The sequence below is a fragment of the Lepidochelys kempii genome, chromosome 4, assembly GCF_965140265.1.
Source record: "Lepidochelys kempii isolate rLepKem1 chromosome 4, rLepKem1.hap2, whole genome shotgun sequence".
Classification (NCBI taxonomy): Eukaryota; Metazoa; Chordata; order Testudines; family Cheloniidae; genus Lepidochelys; species Lepidochelys kempii.
In genome coordinates, this window is record NC_133259.1 from 35463758 (window position 1) to 35486696 (window position 22939).

The following is a 22939-nucleotide window of genomic DNA, read 5'->3' on the forward strand; positions in this document are numbered from 1 at the left end:
TCCTTATCTTGAAAATATCCACAGCTAAATCAGATGTATAAAAATTGAGTCTAATAAATGCTTCAGGACATAAGCCACCCACTAACTCAAGATGCTCTCAAGAAACTTCCTCTACATCCATTCTTCCATGATTGTTCACTATAGGGTTTCTTGCATCTTCTTCTGCAGAATCTGATACTAGCCAAGACAAGTACTGGACTAGATGGACTACTGTTCTGATTCAGAATAGTAATTCCTCTGTTCCTATCTACATTCCTAACTTTTAAAAAATCTTACATGTATAACCATCAGGAGTTTGGAGCACAATGCAACCAGCACAACAGGGACATGAAACACCATGGTCCAGCAGCCAATTGGTTCTGTATCCTAGAATTCAGATAATTCTGGTGCACTAGGACTTGGAATTTTGAGGTGTGGGAGCTGAGGAGGGGAGGATTCAAAAATTGTCTGGCTCCATCAGGATGGAGGTGAAGGAGCCCTGTTTTTTCAGCACTGCTGCACCAGGGGGAATGGGGGGGGGTCTAGGTTTTTTTGATACACTAATTGGTTAGGCTTGTTCATTTAAGAAGTGGAATTTTGGGGACTGGACTTTATCCTAGAGTAGCAACAGAAAGTCCAGCAGCAATTCTACTCTCCCTTTCAAATCTTGTTTTCCTAACATAGAAGTTTCCTCCATGTACCTGATACCTACCTCTTTTCTCTCCAGAGGGCTGCTGGGGGAACGGGACAGGCTGATTGGAGAGCAGGAGAGACGGTCCCGCCTGCTGGAGGCGGAGATAAGGGGCTGCCCCGTTGAGAGATCCCTGCTGTAGTGGGAGTCTGGGCAGTGTATGGAACTAGAAGGCGCTTGATTTGGAGAGCAGATCTCAGAGTGGGGGGGAGGGTAAAACATACTCGATTTGGCTGACAGACCGACCTGGAAGCTGCATCAGCACCGTGGAGAGTGTGGACATAGGCTCTGGACATATGTGAATATCAGTCCATGTGCACAGCGTGTGTTAGGGTGTCTGGGGCACAGCGCTGAAGGGAGAGGCGTGGAGGAGGTAGAAGGACGTGATGAGGCGTTGAGGGGTGGCTGAGTTTGTGTCCCCTTGCCGATCCCCAGATTTCAGAGACAGCAGAGTCCCGCAGGAGACTGAGAGGAGGCGGGCAGCCGGGCTCTGCCTGTCCTGGCGAGCAGCAACGGGCTTTTGCAAGAAGTCCCCCATTTGTATCAGACACGGAAGTGGCCTGGGAAGAGTCACACAACCTACCTCCCCGAGCCCGTTGTTTCTCCGTGTGACAACAGCGGCCAGTGAAACCTGGGCAGCAGGGAACAAAGCCCCGCTGTCTCCCGCCCAGTCCAGCGGCAGCGGCCAGAGGAACAGTCCTGAAGCAAGGTGAGGGACGGAGAGGCAGGGCTGCAAAAAGACCTGGATTATGCTGGACATCCATTCGGAGGGGAGGGGTTTGCGGGGTGTCAGCGGGGCATGGTGGGCTGGAGAGGAGCAGAAGGGGGGATACGGGAGGGAATAGGGGGTGGGGTTGGGACGTGCCGGGAATGGCTCGGACGGGGTGTGGGTGGGCCTGAGGGACAGGTACGAGGTGGGGAAGGGGTAGACCAGGGGAGCTTCTTCTGATGCTTCTCCACAGCCCGCACAACTTCGCTCCAAAGTCCAGCCCTAGCAATGGAGCAGGGGTGTCCTCCGTGCGTAAGTGCGCGCCGGTGTTGCGCTCGGCCTTGCAGCCGCGGCCGGTCACCAAGGTGCGGCGATTTACTGCAGGTTCAGCGCCGGGTATTGGTCCCGAAGCGGGCTGGGGGGGGGGGGCTCTTATCCCTCCTTGTGGAAGTGTGACCCCCCTCAGGGATCATATGCTACCGGAGGGGGGCCAGGGGCACGGGAAGAAGGTGACTGGGCTGGGGCCAGTGCCCAAGTGGCCCATTGGCGCTGGCAGGCAGAGGAGAGGGGCACAGTGGCTGGGGGAGGCATGCAAGTCTGAAATGGGGATTGTCCTGCTGCTGGGTGACTTGTCTCAGCAGAATAAGCAGGATGGGGGTAGGAAGGAAATTGAAACTGACTTTATTGGCACCAGTGGAATCCCCACTGGAGGACAGGGGGCTGCACTGGGTGTCTGCCCTGGACTCTTCTGTAGATGGACTAGATGCTGGTGGATGCATCTGTGCTGGTCTGGAGGAACCCTCGGCAGTGTTAATACAAAGGCAGGTGCCCGCTTGCTCCATTTCTCAGCCAAGGGTGGCTAGGCCTGGAGAGCTTGGGGAATAAATCCCGGGCTAGAAGTAGCTGAGGGGAAAGAAAGTTTTTGGGTCTGTCCCTGACTATCCCTGTTCTATGGCTGCCTTCATCCTAGCTTTACTCACTAAGGAACAATGTGCATTAGATGAGATTGTGCAGTAGGTCTAGGTTTATAGGCGCTTCAGTTTTATATGATAAAATGTCCCTGAATGAGACAATCATGCTCGGTTGGAATTTTAAATTAACATTTGCAGGGGTGGTTTGGCCAGTTGCTTTGACAGTACTAAATATTCCAGCTTGATTACATAAAATTAGGCAGCTAAATCCTTGTTTGGGGGCCTACCACAAATATTTAAATGCCTAAACAGATTTAGGTGCCTTTAAGTACTTACAGTTGAACATTTGGCCCTCAGAGAACATCTCCTATGTGTGCTGCACTTTCACTGAATGATAAATTCAATTTAATCAAAAATGCCTTGCTATGTAATAGAGATGGAAATGGCTTGTCTCGTTTTTGTAAAGTCCAGCCACATGGAAGGTGGAAGGTTGGTTTTGTATGAGAGTCTCCAGTTTTGAGAGCTCATTCTTGATATTCTCCTGTCTCCTGTACAGGATGCTGATCAGGTGGTTCCTCAGTTTCTTTGAGAGTGTGTGGCACAGTCTCTCACCATAGTCAGAGTAGTATGTCGATTGCAATGGATTTTTTACCTTCAGTCCATTTGGTATGATGTCCATCTGTTTGCACTTGGAGAGGAAGATGATGTCTGTCTGTATCCGTGCGAGGCCACTGTGCGAAGCTTGCACAGGCCACTCCAGCAGGCTGTAGCCAGGAGTTTGGAATTGGGACTGAAATGGCAGTAAAATATTGGGTGGTCATCGCCAATCTGCTTCAGAAATTATTCAAGGACCTCAGGGATTTGTGCAGTTCTTGCTTCTGGGATGTCCTGTTCGCCTCTGGAATCTCTTTGTACAGATTTGAAAGTAGCTATACTCGAAGAGAAAAACTTCAGAAACAGACTTCAAAGAGAAACAGCAGAACTAAAATTCATTTGCAAATTTAACACCATTAATTTGGGCTTGAATAGGGACTGGGAGTGGCTGGCTCATTACAAAAGCAGCTTTGCCTCTCCTGGAATTGACACCTCCTCATTTATTATTGGGAGTGGACTACATCCACCCTGATCGAATTGGCCCTGTTAGCACTGGTTCTCCACTTGTGAGGTAACTCCCTTCTCCTCATGTGTCAGTATATTTATGGCTGCATCTGTAATTTTCACTCCATGCATCTGAAGAAGTGGGGTTTTTACCCACAAAAGCTTATGCTCAAATAAATCTGTTATTCTTTAAGGTGCCACCGGACTCCTTGTTGTTTTTGTGGATACAGACTAACACGGCTACCCCCTGATACTTGAGTGCGTCATTAGTTTTCAGAAAAGACATCACTCTGTATACCCATATAATACGGTAATATTATATATGATCAGTTGATTCAATTGCTTATCACCTGAGGTTCAACTTCCTGTATTTATAGACTGGTAAACCTTTGAAAGGGATTCTTTTGAAAAGTAAACCCAGACCAAGCTTCTCTCTGCTGCTGGGTGTAACCTTGCTGTTTCTTCCCCGCACCTGTTAGCTTGATAGCTTTATTTATCTCTCTGGCATGCCAATATGCCTTCATTGTCTTTACCTGATGACAAAGCTGGTCCAGACAAGCCACCTATCTCTGCTTCCAGTCCATCCATTTCCTAGATATGTCCCTGTTGAAGAGTGGCACATGCCCTCTCATGGCTGGGCATGTGAGCAGATGTTTTCTTATCTAGTAGCATATGCTGAGGGCTCCTCCAGCAGTCTCTCTTCTCATGGTTCAGACAAGTCCCTTGAAAGTCTCTCCCCTACTGAGGTATCAGTGTCTCAAACAGACAGCAACCTACATGACTCTAGTCACTAATATGATGCCTTCTGCCCCTCCAGGGCTCCTTTTCTGGCAGAATTGTGGCCCAAGGGCTTTCCCTGGAAGTTTTTTAATGAGTTTCAAAAGTGAAACTGGAACTACTACAAAAACAACTTTGTTCTCCTTCCTCAGGCTTAAACCTTTAATCTATCCAGGGCCCTCCATTTCTGTAGTCTTCTACAGGGTTAACTTGTTGGAGTCTTGCCTCTACTCTATCTATTCTAAGGCTGTTGGTTGGCTTTTTCTCAGGGCTACTCCAGGAGTTTCCTTCACTTCTGCTGAACTATCTTATCAGGGCCCATCCCAAGATGTAAACTCCCTCCTAAAGCTCCTCTTCAGTTGATAGCCTGACTGGGCTTCTTTCCATGAGGCCCAGGTCCTGGCCTTTTATCAGGCTCATCCCTGGAGCATGTTCCACCCCAGTAGCTTCTTTGTATGTCTCTGGCTTCCCATTGCTATACTCTGAGTACAATTAGTGAGTTCTTCCTTCTTTCTGCAGCTCCCTTCTACTTTGGGCTTCCTCTCTTTACAGGAACCACTCAGCTGCTTCCCCAGCGGACTCCTCTTTAATTAGGCCTTCCCCACCTTCCAGGTCCAGTCAGGTTTATTAATGGACCTCCGGCCCACGCTAACCTTTTCACCACCAGTGCAGGGTAAACACACCAGGACAGTCCCCTTCTGTGCTCCTCATATCATTCCCATTTTCCCACTTGTTTCTCTTGAATTCACTTCCCATCCACACAAGCATACCACGCATAGTCCCCACTGTGGACCTGGAGCACTGGGAGGGTAGACGGTTCTGATACGGCCATTTGGTTACCATGTGATCCCCATTTTCTCTTCTTTCCTCTTATGAATTCACTTACCCTCTTAGTCTCTTGTCATTGTTAAAAGGAAAGGGGGAAGCCAGCATGAGGGAAAATTCTTCCTGTACCAGAGAAGAAATGATCAGGAGACTCCCTGATGGGATATCTTCTCTCTCAGCATGTGCGGCTGTTCATCTGTCTACTGTTGGGAAGGCATGGCACCCACCCACTTCAGATTCTCCTGCCTGATGAGGCCTCATTTAAATCGGCCATGGTGGAGAGAGAAGGAACTCTGGAGAAGCACAGTACCCTCACCCTCGAAGAAAAAAGAAGAAAAGATGGGGGCTGAGGCAGTGGTGAGCTGGAGCCGGTGCGAACCAGTTATTAAATGTTGAAGCCGGTTTAGAACCGGTTGTTAAAGGGGTGGGCAAACTCCGGCCCACGGGCCACATTCGGCCTGCCTGAGCTCTCGACTGGGGAGGCTGATGTGCAATCTGTATTTCAGAAGGGTACTGTTGGGGCTCCTACTTTATATGTCATTCTGATGTGGGAGCTGAGTCTCCTGGACCAAGTGCCCATGGGGTTTACAGTTGCTTAGTCTAGAATGGGTGAGCAGTAATTAGTAATATTACTGTGGCACCCAGTAATTGTCTATACTAATTGTATAGGCCAACTATGAACATGAGTTCAATACTAAAATTTGCAAGACAAGGACCCAGGTTCAAAATGACATGTTAACAACAAAAGTCTTCAATTTTTTGAAAACAATATGCTTCTGTGCTCACTAATTTTTTCCAGAACCCAATTGTCCTTTCAGAAAAGAAATATTTCAAAAGTCACACAGCCTTAGTCAGCACTGCATCAATATAGATGTCTCTAAAGTCTGCTCTCTTGTCATGAAAACCTACTCAAGCTTGATATTTCTATATTACTGTTTGCACATTCATGTTAATTATTATAAACCATAACATGTTATATATTTCAGATAACAAGTACTAACTTTTAGGTACTTCATGCCCATTCATTTTCATATTTAAAAAATAAGTATTTTTAAATATGGAAGGCTTAGTTGAAAAATAATGGACATAGTGTACCTTAAAGTTAGTACTTGTTATATGAAATATATAAAACACTGAGAAGCAATATTTAAAAAGGCAGGAAAGCAAGTTTATTCTGAGAAAGGGGCAGTTTCAAATCCAAGCTCTGATAATCTGAAGTAAAACTGATGGGAGTCATTCTAATTACTTTTACTTTGTCATAGGAAAGTGAGAAGGAGTATGGTACTAAACTAGTTCTGCTGATTTTTATCCTTCATGCTAAGAAAAATACCTTTAAGGGTATAAATTCTAAAACAAAGACAAATCAAGTATGACCAAGCTATAAGAGACATCATTTTGAAATGACCTACAGGATCAGTGATTTAAGGGTTGTGTAAACCAATGCATTTCAAAAATGGTCTTCTGGAAAAAAGTAACCTACGCAGCATATCTTAAGAAATAAAGTTACTTTAATTGATCTGAATTGAACAAGCTTGCCAGCAAGCGTAATTAAAACATGTATTTTAATATAGTTTTATTTCCACTGCACTATTTGACATACTTGATATATCTTACTTTGCAATTTTAATAATATGATTTATTACAGTTGGTCACTTGTAGGATGAAGCAGAACAAAAGAATTCTTTATTGCCCTTTTAATCCTTCTAGATGCTTGGCTGTCATACGATGGCGTGGCGTGAAATGGGGATAGCTTGTACAATGCTGGAGCTAGCTATATTAGAAGCAAAATATCAGGGCATCACTCTTCCCCCAAATTAAACCCCAGTCTGAGTAAAATAAAATTATTATTGTTTTTTACCAAAACATTGCTTTTTCAAACTCTGACACTGATCCTTTTGGTCAGATTCTGCACTATGGCCTGTAGAATCCTACTGAAGTATCCAGGAGCACATAGCCTGCATTCTTTTCAGCCCTCTCAAAGACATAATCAAGCCTTTTAAAATACATCCACTGTTCATCATACTGCACTGTAACTTCTCTCCTCTGCCACTCCCCACAGAGCAGTGCTGCCGTGGAAAGACCTATCATTGAAGGAAATGTTTTAAATGAACTGCATCTTTTGATACTTAAGAAAAAGTTCCTTGTTTTATACTGTCTTCTTATGCTAGTCTACAGGCATGAGACATGTTTCCTCCCTCCCTCCAGAGGGAGACAAAACACTGAGGCTTCAATATGGTATCATCTTCATTACATGTGCCACTTTGGTTGTCAGCCTCCGGCGGATGAAGGTCCGTTTAATGCCTGTGACCCTTGGGAGCTGAGGTAGGCCTTGTACCCTCTAAGGCTCTGGGGTTTGCCATCTACCCTTGGATGTCCCTATGCTCCCCTTGCGCCTACAGCACAGGCTGCTGGTTCTTTACTTCGCTCCGTGTTTCTGCCTGCGTGGGCCAGGAGTGACAGGGAGTGAGCTGGTTCTGTGTACCCCCCCCCGCCCCTGCCCCCCGGCCCCCGCCCACACCCCCACGCCAGGAGTGGCTCAGAGATCTTTGGCGAGAAGTCTCTTCTCTCACCGTCTCCTGATACGGTACCGAGCGCAATACACTCTCTCTCTCTCCCTGCAGGTAAAAGGCTTTCCTCTCGTCCCCCTCACTTACTCTCATTCCTCCACTTTACCCTGGTGTCTGATAAGCAAATGGTGGTTAATGGTGACTGACTTGTGTGCTCTGTTCGGTTGTTAAATTATATTGGTTGTATTTTTGGTGGAAGTGCAGTATAGCAATGGGAGCAGGGCCACTATTCTCAAGTGTTTGTTATTAAACACGGATAGTGCTGTAGACTATGTGCCTATCCATATTTTATATCTTTTTTTCCCCCTTGTGTTTGATAGGACAAGATTATAGCTTGGGGTTACTTTTGTGCAAGATGGCTGAGCAGTGTGAGAAATGTAGCCGGTAGCTTTGTCAAGAAGCTTCCCCAGAAGGGGAATGGGCACTGCCAAGATATAACATAAGAGTGTGTGATATCCTCCATTCCCTACATGATTTTTATGACTCCACAGTACATTGAAGTAAGAATTGTTCAGTTTGCAAACATTCTCATGTTTTATATGGTGAAGACTCCAATATGTTACAACACCTTATATCAAGATTTCCTATCTCAGTTACCAAACTATGTAGCAAAACTTAACAGGAGTCTCTCCCTTCTCTGCGATACCACATCTGCACATTGTTGGTGTGATTACAGTTGAATTCTTCAGTTATTTTGAATCATTCTGAGTAACTTTTGCTGGCAGGCTCTGTGAGAATGCAGCTTTCCTGTCAATATTTCATTTAGGTTGTACACCTTTGCTTGAATCCCTATTTTGACCCAACCTCTTAGACTGTACCTTGATACTTAACGGTGTTTAAATTTAGTAAAAGAAAGTCCAATTTAAACGGAAGATAAGTTGTATTTGTTTGGTAGTAGTGAAGCTTCACAAGAAAAATATTTTGAATGAAGGTGAATATGTTTTGGCATTATTAAGACATTGGACACCTGATGTTATAATAAACTCATTAGCCTGAACCCCTGAACCTGTGATCCTCAGTTTCATAAATCTTCCATTGACTTGATTATTAGTTTTACCGTGTGTGTACAGATCCACTGAAACTATAGCAGAACACACCTTTAATCTTTTTGATAGCAGTAGTAGCCCACTTAGGCTGTTCCAACATTGTCTTCAGTCCCTATAATTCTAGAGCATGAAGTCTCATTTTAAGCATCTGTTTCGGAGAGTCATTGGTGTAATGATAGCAGAAATTATGTATCTCAATTACTATTAAACATTTATATATTAGGACTATCTCATGCTTCAGAAAATTTTGATTCTAAAGTATGTTTAAGAACTTTTCTTAAAACAGTGTTTTAGATAATACCAGCACTTTTGGATGCAGTTATCCAAGAGGGTTGCATGTTACAAGTAAGCCTGACAGTTTTGGAAGAGAAAGATAAATTTGTTCTCTAAGAAGAGTAATGTCACCACTGGCATGCCCCATCATGGCTGGACATGTTTTAACAGGCTCTCCTTGACTACAGCACCCTGTTGCAGCTGCTCTAGTCCTTCAGTGATCTGCTTCATCTCATGACTTGGCCCTCCAGCCAATCCACTTTTTACCCATTGCAAGATAATAGAGTCCAATGCCATTGCATCAGGTCTTCAGCCACAGCTCTAAGCCCCAACATCTTTACACTCATGCATCTCAGGGTTTTCTAGTGTCCTTATCCCTATCTGTGTGTGCGGGGGGTGGAAAAGGGGGGGCCTCACGCCATCTTCTCACAAGGCTGATAGAGAAACCTAGGTTTTCCCACTATATTGTATCCCAGCCTAAGGACCCTTTGGTAGGCAAGTAAGGTCTATCTACTCAGACCTGCTCCCTGTCACTTATACCTGTTATCAGGCATCCCCCACAGCCTCTCTATATTCACCCCTCTGTCAGGGGTGGGATTCGTGTTTCTCCCTTGGACTCCCTCAACAAATCCCAAACCCAAAATACAAACAAATGAACTCTGCCCTCCTTGAGGTTGACCTTTCATCTCTGTTAAGTGTTCCCTGTTCTGTTCCAGGTCTCTGTCTCTTTAGAAGTCCAGATTCTTTCCTTTTACCTAGGCTCCCATTCTCAAGGGACTACAGAGTTTCTTCCTATTGTCCATTTATTCTGTGCTTCGTCTCTTTATTCTACCCACACACCTCCTTACCCAGCTGGGACTCCTCTTTATTTGGCTCTGGCCCACCTCCCAGGTGCAATCAGGTGCCTGAATTGACTCTCCAGTTCCAGTTAACCTTTTAATTACCTATGAATGCCACATACTCCATTACAGCCCCTTTTAAGAAAGGTGCATTTAATACTGATTCTTCTTCATTATTTTCTTCTTGAATGTAAAAGGTTGTTTAATCTACCTCTAAATTTGTACTAGATGAAGTCAGGTAAAATCGGTTATATAAACAACTGTCTACCCCCCAAAACTGCCATAAATTGTCCTGCAGGCATCTCAAATCCTTATACAAAATCAACTGACTCCCTTAGTAAACCCCCTTGGCAGTCAGAACAAACCACTCAGTGCTTTGACTGAAGCCATCAGATCTGTTCTCCACTTCCCACCCAGCAGATGTAATATTTTTTATATCATGCTCTCAAATGCAGTATGCTGCTTCCATGGATGGATTTGGGGTGCAGCTGTTATTATTAAAAATGAGACGAATAAAGAGTAAATGCAATATTCTGTCTTCAGCTGTACGTGCAGGGCTCCCATTGACTTCATAAAAGGCTCATTCAGTGACTTGAATAGGAACCCATAGCTGCAGTCAAGGCCAAAGTTTGTACCTATTCATTTTCGTACCTAAAAAATTACAAGACGGAATAATACACTGTTTCAATAATCCCAAACAAGATACATGAAATGAAAACCTTAATATAAATCCAGATGTCTGCTGTAGTTGCTTTAGGATCTTCCTCCCCCACACTGGACAGTGTATTATTTCTACACACCGAGGTTTTGTGGGTCTGTAGACCTTTGGTACCGTCATCCCTGTTAGAACTTCACTGGCTGCTGTAGAATGACACCAGGCATGAGTGTGACCCATTTTCTTTACACTTCTGTAGCAAGTTTGTTTCTTACCCCAAACTGCGGATTTAAAACTTTCTCTTTAAAGCCTACTCTCAGTGATTCTGACTGAATTTAGTGCTCACAAAAAATACTGGAGTGACTAAAGTGATTTACCTATAGAACATGTAGAACACAGACAACATCATTACAGGCATAGGTTCCAAACCTGCAGATGGTAGCTTGCAGGTGCAGCAGTCCAGCTGCACTTATTCAGTTGCAATATCAGAACCTTCCCAGGCCTTTCCTCATATCTGACCTGGTGGGACCACCTGTAATGGCAGGACAGTACGTCATTCTCCCTGTTCATTCAGTCATTTTCCTTTCTTCTAAGACTGGTGATATATGGTCTAATTAATGCTAATTTGGTGGCTTTGTGGCATTGCCTTGTAACACTCCCAATATGAATGCTGCATGACTGACATTGAAACTAACCCTCCCACCCAAACATACTTTACAATTCTTTGATTTTTTTTCAAAGGTATTTTGTTTGGAATCAAAATGGAGAGTAAGTCTTTTCTTTCTTTTCCGTTCATTTCCCCCTTTTTGATGTCCTCTGCATGAGGTATATGACTTGTAACCTTTTGAATTGTCACCTGCTTTCTGTTTGACTGCTGCACCTAACCTTTGGGTTGGAATGTAGGCATATGATTCCCTTAAGTGCCTCTATAAAGCTATTCTACCAGTAACATAGCAGAGAATTAAGCGTGTGTCAGAATCATTGTCCAATAAAATATACACCATACAAACTCTTTAGATCAGATTCAAGCCAGGCTATAAGTGGGTGCACCTCTGCTGAAGTCAGTGGAATTGGGCCAAGTCTAAACTTGGCTCCTCACCCACAATTCTAAGGTATTTGAGGTACGATAAAATGACTGGCATCCTGCCCTTACTTCAGTTCAGCAGTTTTAACTACAGTAATGACCTTCATTAGTGACCTTCAAGTTGTTTCTGATGTTTAAAAATATGAAAAGAAAACACATTTTTAAAACATGTAAGTCCATAAAGACCTGACCTGTATTTCCTTAATAAAGTGGTGCTTAATGAGAGTTTAGCCTAATTTGCTTTATTCAGCCAAAATTCCTCTTGACCTCTCTGAGAGTTTGACCAGAGTAGAGAGAGTACAGTATTGGGCCTTTGACAAAACTTGTGATATTGAAATCCATTTCAGCTTTTTAATTTTTTTTTTGTTCTACTGCTCTGTTTAAAACTGATTTCTGTTTTCACCTCCCTGTTTCTCTGTCATTTATGAATTCATTGATAGGTCCTACCTCTGTTTTGTTTCCATTTCTTTTTCTGTGAGTCTTTTTCAAATATAAACTCTAGCAGTATAAATATTTTTAGTAGTAGTCACAATAACGAGAATAATACCTAGCTCTTATATAGCACTTTTCATCAGTAGATCTCACAGTGCTTTACAAAAGAGGTCAATAGCATTATCATCAACATTATTAGCAACTTTCTGAACATTTTACCTATGATCTGTTTTACAGAGTGATGTGTATATCCTCTAGTACAGGGGTCGGCAACCTATGGCATGCGTGCCAAAGATGGCACGCGAGCCCATTTTTAATGGCACGCTGCTGCCTGCTGGGGCAGCAGCAGCGTGCCATTAAAAATCCTGCCCTGCCCATCCTGGCCCGGCCCAGCCTGCTCTTCTCTGCCCCCCGCCCCACCTGCAGGGACAGGGGGCAGAAGTTTGGTCCTGCTGGCTCCCCTGCCACTTCCTGCAGTGTCCTGGGTTCCTGCCCCTCCTCCTCCTCTCCGTCCCTCCCTGCTGGCCGATCAGCTGATGGCCCTTGCCAAGGGGTGCGGGAGGAGCCGGGTCAGCGTGCTCGCTGCTCTCGGCGGAGGCAGAGAAGAAGCAGGGGCAGGGCCTTGGAGGGGGGTGGTGGAAGCGGGGCATAACCCCTCCAGCCCCCTGCCGTGAGCACCCCACGACCGCAGCCAACACCCCCAGCCCTCTGCCCTGACCCCCCCTCACACACACCCAGCCCTCTGCCCTGAGCCCTGCAGTCCCGCACACCCCCCAGGCCCCTGCCCTGAGCCCTGTAGCCCCCTCACACACACCCAGCCCCCGCCCTGACTCTTGCACCGCCCCCCCACACCCCATGCACCCTCCACATCCCCACCCCCACACTGAGCACCAAACGGGAGCGCCTGCACCCCCCACCCCACATTCCCACCTGCACCCCTCCCACCAAATGGGAGCTGCCCAGCTAAGCTCTCCACACCCAAACCTCCTGCCCCAACCCTGAGCCCCCTCCCTCATTCTAGCTCCTGGCCACCCTACACCCCAATCCCCAGCCTGCTCCTTCATCCCCAGCCCTGTGCTCAGTGCACTCCCACCCTCAGCTCAGTGCAGAGAGGAAGAGAATGGGCCAGAACCAATGAGAAGGTAGGTACCCACTGTATGTGGGCAGGGCTGGGACCCCAGACCGGCAGGGGGCTGAGCGGGTCCAGCAGTCGGGATCCCGGCTGGCAGGAGCCGGAGGATGGAACCTCTGAGTGGCAGCGGCCTGAGCCGCTCAGCCCACTGCCGGTCTGGGGTCCCGGCCGCCGGCCCCACACAGCCTGCTGCCGGTCTGGGCTGAGCAGGCTGGTGGCATAAGATCAACATTTTAATTTAATTTTAAATGAAGCTTCTTAAACATTTTGAAAACCTTGTTTATTTTACAGTACAACAATAGTTTAGTTATATAATATATAGACTTTTATAGAGAGAGAGACCTTCTAAAAAACATTAAAATGTATTACCGGCACGTGAAACCTTAAATTAAAGTGAATAAATGAAGACTCGGCACACCACTTCTGAAAGGTTGCCAACCCCTGCTCTAGTATATAGTACTTCCCTAAGCAGCATTTGCGGTCACTGGCCATAGAAAGTGTGTCTACCAGCAGGGATGACATTGTACTGCTTACAGTTTTGTTTTTTGTAGCATGAAGGGTGACCTCTGATGGCAGCACTAGCAGACATATTTACTGATGTTGATTCTGATTGTGTGTGCCCATTGGGTAATACAAAACAGTCTGATCTGCAGTACTCCAGCCCTGGGCCAGTCTTAAGCAAATGTTATAACACACACCAAATGATATGATGAAGATCCACTCTCCATGTTTGGAAATTACAGATTTACAGTCTTGTAATGATATGTATATATGTGGCTGAGAAAAACATAAGTCTAATAAACACATTAATGATTTCCCCAGTTGCCCATCAATACTATTTCCCCCTTCTGATCTGCTGCAAATCAGGGAATATAATTTGATTTCATTCCAATTTAATATTTTAAATAAAAAATACCCAAAAGATTTTAACAGCTCCACAAACACAATTTATATTTCTCGTTCTGAAGTTTTGATTTTATTTAGGCGATTATAGGGTAATGAGAAAAAACAACATTGCGGGTGGGTGGAAAGATTCAAATAGTTAATCTCAGTGGCTGTAATTTGCAACCTACCTAAATCTCAATTTTTTCTGTTTTGTAATTGAATAGTATCTTGTGATACATGTCCAGTAGCTTTAAGAAGAGCCTAATAAATTCATTGTTAATTAGGATTTGAATCCAGATCTCTAGAGGTGAAAATCTAGTTTATTAATCTGCTGCTTTGCTGAGCTCCCTTATGTGCTCTGGTATTTGTTAAGTTGTAGCAAGTAACTCAATATCTCTTTGTAGGTTGACAAGACATCTCTGGCTAGAAAGATCGCTCTTTTGCTGCCATTGCATCCCTACTGCTTAATATGAAGGGCACCTTTTTATCCATGGTTTCACTTCTTACTGACTAGATTTAAGAAATAAACAAAAAAATTAATGTGTTTGAAGAGTGAATATGCGTGGATAGAAGGTAATAGTATTAATATTAACAATGCTTTCCCTGGTTTGCCTGCTGGTAATATTTACAAGTAGGCCACTTTTAGTTCATGAAAGACACTTCTTTTTTTGCCCTATCGATTTCTCTGGGGGGTTTTACCTGAAGTGTAAGAACAGGATCTAAAGTCCAGATTTTGCAAGATGGTCTACAGAGCTGGACCTCTGTGATATGTAAAGCCGCACTGATTTCAGTGGGGCTCTATACAGGTGAAAGGGGCCTGTGTGGATCAAGCTGTAAGTCTGGAGGTTGAGTTTGATTTCAAGTGGATTGAAGAACAGTGAAATTGTTATTGCAATTCTAGCTCTTGCTTTATCAGTTTGGGGAGGGGGAGAGGTGTGGAGTAATGTTTTTGTTTGTTTGTTTGTTTTTTATAATTTCAAAAAGTCATTGTTTTTAGCATGTTGTTATAAAGGAAATGTATTCAGAAATCCAGGAATTCTTCTGGTCTACAGAAAAAATGTGTTCATCTACAGGTCATCTATGCTTGTGCTTAGTTTGCTTTAGCAGATCATTAAGATCTTCACATTTTCTTCCATTTAAAAGTCCGCATGTAGTTCATTTACTTTATGTGCAGTTGTTAGAACGGGTTTAATGTTTAACCTTTTGATTTTTGCAATATTTAACTTTCTCTTTCCGCACCCCCTTATGCAAGCCACTTAATTATAAGTACTACTCCAAGTTTAAAAAAACCTATTGGTTTCTTGCTTCCTTTTGGCTGCGGGCAGTAAGCGTTTAAATTCAATGCTAGGTTTCTGAATAACTTTAATTTAAAAAAAACCTATCAATCTTCTGGTTTACAGGGATATTGACAATCTGTTTAGGCTCACAAATTTTCCTTATTTTATTGAAGGGAAATTCTCGACAAAATCTTGGAAAGAAATCTTTTATTTTAAATAATTATAAAAATTAATTTGAAGAAAAATGTGTGTGCTTTCATGGAGTCTTTTAATTAAGAGCAGAAATATCGGTGACTTGTTTGCGGTTTTTTGTTTTGCCTATTTTCTGCTGTATTCAGCAACCTGGCATAACAGCCTGTTGACATTTAGATCAAATCTGCTTTGTTGATTAGATAAATTATCTTTTGAGAAAGAGGCATAGGCTGATGGCCTGAGGATGATAGGGTTGCCAGGCATCTGGTTTTTGACTGGAATGCCTGGTCGAAAAGGAATCCTGGTAGTTCCAGTCACCACAGCTAACCGAGCCACTAAAAATCTGATTGGCTACAGTGGCTGGTATCGTGTGGCTCCTGGAAGTGACCAGCCTGTCCCTCCAGCTCCTAGGTGCTGGTCAGCCCACAGCACAGGCACCACACTGAACGCCAGCTCTACAGCTCGCATTGGCTGGGAACCGGAGCCAATGGGAGCTGTGGGAGTGGCACCTGTGGATGGGGACAGCTTGCGGAGCCCCCTGCGCCTAGGAAATAGAGGGAAATGCCATCCACTTCCGGGAGCCACCTGAGGTAAGTGCCGACTGGAGCCCGCACCCCAACCCCGCACTCTAAACCCCTCTGCCCAAGCCAAGAGCCACCTCCTGCACCCCAAACCCCTCATTCCTGGCCCTACCCCAGAGCTCACACTCCAGCTGGAGCCCTCACACCCCCGCACCCCACCCGCTTGCCCCAGCCCAGAGCCACACTCCAAACTCCTTGGCCCGACCCCCCCCAGTCCAGAGCCCCCTCCTGCACCCCAAACCAGTCATCCCCACCCCAGAGCCTGCACCCTCAGCTGGAACCCTCACCCCCTACTGCACCTCAACCCCCTGCTCCAGCCCGGTGAAAATGAGTGAGTGAGCGAAGGTAGGGAGAGAGCGTGCGTCGGAGGGAGGGGAAATGGAGTGAGTGGGGGTGGGGCCTCAGAGAACGGGCAGGGAAAGAGTGTTTGGTTTTCTGAAATCAGAAAGTTGGCAACCCTAGAGTTGGCGCTAGAAGCTCCTAGATTCTGTTTCTAATTCTACTACTGACTAGCTAACTTTGAACATGTCCTGATGGAACCTCTGCAGCAAACACAACTACGATTAGCCTTTGGGCTACTGTAAGTTACATCAGAGGATAGAATTCTGCCTTCATGTACACCTGTGGAAACCCAGTGTCTATCCTTAGGTCCTGGCCCTGGCAGATACCGAACATCTCCTGTTAGGTGCTGAAACCCCTCAAAGACTCCCATCAAAGTCAACGAGTATTGAGGGCTCTGTGGAACTTGCTGGAAATGCCCAGCATGTTCCAAAACTGGTTTCTCACGGAACACTAATGATACAAGTAGCTTGAAGAGAAGCAGCATGATCTAATGGATTAAGCATGGGACAAAAAGCTGGGTTTAACTCAGTCTTATCAATGGTTTGTTTTGTTGCCTTAAATAAATCACTTAACCCCCTCTGTCTCAATTTCTCCCATCTGTAAAATGGGAATAATAATATTTAATAGTGATGTTGTGAGGATTGATTAGTATGCAAACTGCTAAGTGTTATTACATGTCTTGGGGCAGCTCCTTAGCTGTGCCAGAGTGTAATCCTTTCAAGTCCCCTAATCCTGAGCTGGCTATGGACTGAAATGGCCTCTACTGTAATTTAGGGAAGCCAAGAGCTGATATTAGTAGTGTTTGCTGTAACAGTCTTCTTGGGACATCTATGCTCTCAGAGGATCAGGCAGAACCCTTTGTGATCTGACATGGTTCTGGTACACTCTGTGCTCTGTGCTACCTGATAATTCCCCTCTGTTGGGGGAAATCATCACCAACCTCAGTAAGGCATCTCTCTGAGATCAAGACTATAGCCCTTTATGTATAATATTAATGTTTCTGTTAGGGATTATGTATGTATTGTTGTTAGCATACAAAACTCATCAATTGCAACGGGAGTTTTTGTAATACATTTTGAAACATTGTATAGGTGCTGAAAAGAAGCATTACACTAATAGTAAAAGTATTGTGTTTCTTCTGCATTTGTATTGACTGGATTATGGTTTCAAAGGAGGAATATCATGTCATTGCTGCAATATTAATGTGTATTGCTCAAAAATGTGAATGAGCAACCTGTGGACATTTATTACGTTTTATTTTATTTTTCATTGATTCTTTTTATGCTGCAAAAGAAATATAACACTATTTGTAGTAAACAAAACATTATAAGAATTAAGGTACTCTACACTGCATATATTAATACTGCAGTTTAATTGAGGAGTTCTGGTGACATTGTGTTACCATAACCCTCAGATGGAATTACAGCCTTAATTTATGTAGCTTTTGGGGGTAAAGTAATACAATGAAAAATATTCCCTTTGGCTACGTAGTATACTTACCTCTTCACTGAGATTAGAGGGGATCTCTTTAGAACACTCCTACCTTGTACCAGCCCTTCAGCTTTTGTTACATTTCTTTTGTATTGATGTTAAGAATGTAAATACCGTTTATTTCTCAACAAGAATAGTATGCTGTCATGTATTATGTGTAATATCATATTTGTTAACCGAGGTTGTAATTTATTACTATAAGAATGTTTATAGCCTGAGGAGATGTAGTTGCTAAATGTTTATAATAATTTTATTAGATGCAGTTCAGTTAATCACTGATTTTATTATTGGCTATTTTATGGAAGAATTGATTAACAGATTTCTAGATTCCAAGACCAGAAGGGACCATTGTGATCATCTAGTCTGACCTCCTGTATATCACAGGCCACAGAACTTCCCCTCCCACCCAAAATTCCTAGAGCAGATATTTTTAGAAAAAAACATCCAATCTTGATTTTAAAATCATCAGTGATGGAGAATCCACCATGACCCTTGGTAAATTGTTCCAAGGGTTAATTATTCTCACCGTTAAAATTTTTAGCCCTATTTCCTATCTGAATTTGTCTGTGTTCAACTTCCAGCCCTAGCATCATGTTAAACCTTTCTCTGCTAGACTGAAGACTCTATTATTAAATATTTGTACTTACAGACTGTAATCAAGTTACCCCTTAATCTTCTCTTTGTTAAACTATATAGATTGATCTCCTTGAGTCCATCCCTATAAGACAGGTGTTCTAATCCTTTATTCATTCTTGTGGCCCTTCTCTGAATCCGCTCTAATTTATCAGCATCCTTTTTGAATTGTGGACAACAGACCTGGACACAGTGCAATTGCAAGACCAGGGTAGGCACATGTACCCATTCCTAAACTACATCTTTGTCCTGGATTGCACCTGAGCAGCCACAAAAGTTTTGACATATCTGTCTGTTCACACTGCAATTACATAGGTTTATCATCAGCACTGACAAACACAACCTCTCTTATACAGTCATATGCTGATCTTGCAGTTAACAGAGGACACAGTAACCCTGTCAGCAGAGTGATTTTTTGAGATTCAGTCAGTGATCTCCCAAGTGATATCCAGTACCTTCTGCAGACCTTGGTATTATTTTTAGTCAAGATTGGGGCTCCAGAGAAAGTGAAATAATTCATAGTGTGATAAGCAGAGAAACTGAGGTTGAAAGAAGAGATTCCTCTACCTGTAGCCCAAAATATTGCAGATTTATTCACAAGCAGAATTTGTGTGCAGCTGTTTATAGAAGATCAGCTAATGATATGTTTAACAACTCAGTTTGTGCAGGCAAATTCACATTTGCAAGCATATGTAAAGGTGCTGTATGTCAGCTTTTAACAAAAACAAATAGTTTCTTTCAGTTTATGTATATTATTCATTTTGAAAAATGTTATCTGTTTATCTCCAGAGGAACAAAAAGGCAATGTGCATGACATTTGAATTAGATTGACTTTGACTCACCTTTGTGTGTGTAGCTTATTTAGTTAGTTTTATTGTGTTTGCATAAAATTGGAAGAAAAAGCTGAAATATAAGACAACATCCAAAAACATTTTAAAATACCTGAATTGTTCTTCTTTTCAGCACCAGCAGTCATAATACTTGTGTGTAAATAGCTGCTGGTATATCTGATTTCAAAGTCATACTCTGAAGTATTTTTAAAGTTTTTAAATAAAATACTTACATTGTTTAGAAGCTTGCAAATATAACTGTAGTCTTTGCTGATTTTGATGTGTATAGTGGGATTTAAAGGTACTCTCTGAGACCAAAGGAAGCTAATGGAGCTTTTTCAAAACATGGATTAAAAATGATCCAGTTTAAATGGATTTTAAAAAGTTTGCCTGGACATTATGGATTTGGGCAGATCTAGTTTCAAATTTTGTTTTAAAAATTGTTCTTGACTATAGACATGGGGCGAGCTAACTAGCTGGTGTAACTTGGTGTAGTTCTATAAAGTCAGTGAAATTACACCAATGTACACCAGCTGATCAAAAGGCAAACTGTATTTAATACGGGTTAGCAGGAACTGTTGACAAATCTTTTTGTAAAGTGGTTCCACTAATTCAGTTTAAAACCCAGTGCAGATGGAACTTTCACTTTTTCCATGAAGCATAAAACTACATCTAAACAATTTTTTGCAGAATTCAGTCATTTATTCACTTTGTTGCTTCTATACCAGAACCAATGATATTTTAAACAGTGCTGGGAATAGGTTTTTCTAGTAAATTTCTATTTGTTGTTCTAGCTGGAAGGTGGTGTAGCAGCAATGTGCAAAATGTTCTAGACCTCATAGTACATAAACAGAGTTTAAAATTTCTAGATGACAGATTGGTGGACAGTTCAAATCAAATGGGAACATTTTAAAAAGAGCTCAAACTTAAGGCATAAAACTGACAATCGTCTGTGTATCACTGTCTTCCTGGGAAGCAGAGAGCAGGTCTCAGTATTTATTTAATCTGTGGAGCCAAGGTCCCATAGGAAGGAAGAATGCTAACAAGCTGCTTGTTATGGTTTATATTACTAGATGGTGTGGAAAGTGTATTTGTTTCTTCAAGCTAAAAGCAAACAAGAGGAAAAGATAAGTGCCTTAAATTTCCATTCTAGAAGCAGTTACTGCAATTTACTCACTTTTTTTTACATTTGTTTCTGTAATTGAATATTAGAAAAAAATTCTTGTGTTTTTTGCTGGTGATAAATATTGTGCGAGGCTCTTTTCCTCTCAAGGAAAACCTAAATCAATGGCAGATGCATCCATGAGGTAATATTGGACACAAAGGCTACATGGGTAGCAGTACAAAGCTTAGATTCCACCTAAATCTTCAAGGCAGTGTTTAAATCGGAATTAAGTAGTGCATAGGCCTTGTGCTAGTCTTCTGACTTTGTTGGAAGTTACTTGGTGCTCACAACTTTTGAAAATCAGGCCACTTATTTAGGTGTGAGAAGGGACAACTGGGGTACCTTTCTTGATGCACAACATCATATTTTAGTGACCCAAAGGTATTTGAGGACCTGTATAACATTAAAAAACAAATTAGCCTAATTTAAGGGAATTATAAGAACATAAGAATGGCCCTACTGGGTCAGACGAAAGGTCCATCTAGCCCCGTATCCTGTCTTCTGACAATGGCCAATGCCAGGTGCCCCAGAGGAAATGAACAGAACAGGTAATCATCAAGTGATACATCTGTCACCTATTCCCAGCTTCTGGCAAACAGAGGCTAGGGACACCATCCCTGCCCATCTTGGCTAATAGCCATTGATGGACCTATCCTCCATGAACTTATGTAGTTCTTTTTTGAAGCCTGTTATTGTCTTTCCCTTCACAATATCCTTTGGCAAGGAGTTCCACAGGTTGACTGTGTGTTGTGTGAAAAAATACTTCCTTTTGTTTGTTTTAAACCTGCTGCCTATTAATTTCATATGGTGACCCCTAGTTCTTGTGTTATGAGAAGGAGTAAATAACACTTCCTTATTTACTTTCGCCACACCACTCATAATTTTATAGACCTCTATCATATCCCCCCTTCGGTTTCTCTTTTCCAAGTTGAAAACTCCCAGTCTTATTAATCTCTGTTTATGACAGCCATTCCATACCCTTAATCATTGTGTTGCCCTTTTCTGAACCTTTTCCAATTCCAATATATCTTTTCTGAGATGGGGTAACCACATCTGCATGCAGTATTCAAGATGTGGGCAGACCGTGGATTTATATAGAGGCAATATGATATTTTCTGTCTTATTATCTATCCCTTTCTTCATGATTCCCGACATTCTGTTCGCTTTTTTGGCCGCCACTGCACATTGAGTGGATGTTTTCAGAGAACTACTCACAATGACTCCAAGATCTCTTTTTTGAGTAGTAACTGCCAATTTAGATCTCATCATTTTATATGTATAGTTGGGATTATGTTTTCCAATGTGCATTACTTTGCTTTTATCAACATTGAATTTCATCTGCCATTTTGTTGCCCAGTCACCAAGTTTTGTGAGATCCTTTTTGTAGTTCTTCACAGTTTGCTTGGGTCTTAACTATCTTGAATAGTTGTGTATCATCTGCAAATTTTGCCACCTCACTGTTAACCCCTTTTCCAGATCATTTATGAATATGTTGAATAGGACTGGTCCGAGTACAGACCTCTGCGGGACACCAGTATTTATCTCTCTCCATTCTGAAAACTGACCATTTATTCCTACCCTTTGTTTCTTATCTTTTAACCAGTTACCAATCCATAAGAGGACCTTCCGTCTTATCCCATGACAGCTTACTTTGCTTAAGAGCTTTTGTGACGGACCATGTCAAAGGCTTTCTGAACATCTAAGTACACTATATCCACTGGATCCCACTTGTTCACATGCTTGTTGACCCCCTCAAAGAATTCTAGTAGATTGATGAGGCATGATTTCCCTTTAGAGAAACCATGTTGATCCTTCCCCAACAAAGTACGGTCATCTGTGTGTCTAACAATTTTGTTGTTTACTGTCATTTCAAGCAGTTTACCTGGTACTGAAGTCAGGCTTATTGGCCCGTAATTGCTGAGATCATCTCTAGAGCAGTTTTAAAACTTGGCGTCACATTAGCTGTCCTCCAGTCATTTGGTACAAAAGCTAATTTAAATGATAGGTTACAGACTACAGTTGTTAGTTCTTCAATTTCACATTTGAGTTTCTTCAGAACTCTAGGTGAATAACATCTGGTCCTGGTGACTTATTACTGTTTAGTTTATCAATTTGTTCCAAAACCTCCTCTAATGACACTCAATCTGGGACAGTTCTTCCGATTTGTCACCTAAAAAGAATGGCTCAGGTTTGGGAATCTCCCTTACATCCTCAGACGTGAAGACCGATGCAAAGAATTCATTTAGTTTCTCTACAATGGCCTTATGGTCCTTGAGTGCGCATTTGGCATCTCGATCATCCAGTGAGTAATATTACTCACTGTTAAGCATTCAAAAGCCTTCTGCTAATAGAGGATCAAATGAGTGGAGTGGCACTCTCTCTGTCCTTCCCCATTTGTGACACCTTCTCTCTCCAGGACCGGATTAACTTTTTGTGGGCCCGGCGCCAAACATATTTGTGGGAATTAAGGGGCCAGGGGCAAGAGCAAAGTGGGAAGGGTGGATTTGATTTAAATCATGATTTAA

At 42.9% G+C, this 22939-nt stretch overlaps 1 protein-coding gene across 2 annotated transcripts in view; it reads left to right on the top strand.

Moving 5' to 3' along the window:
* The first annotated feature begins 790 nt into the window (after window positions 1-790).
* The window catches only part of UGT8 (UDP glycosyltransferase 8), a 71634-nt gene continuing 49485 nt past the window's right edge, over window positions 791-22939 (top strand). The window contains exon 1 of one of the 2 annotated variants that reach the window (XM_073340974.1): window positions 791-1379. The gene's annotated coding sequence lies outside the window, so the exon portion shown is untranslated. Of the gene's footprint in view, window positions 1380-15876; window positions 15963-22939 lie in introns of those variants that run through there. The other variant, XM_073340975.1, reaches the window with a different exon arrangement.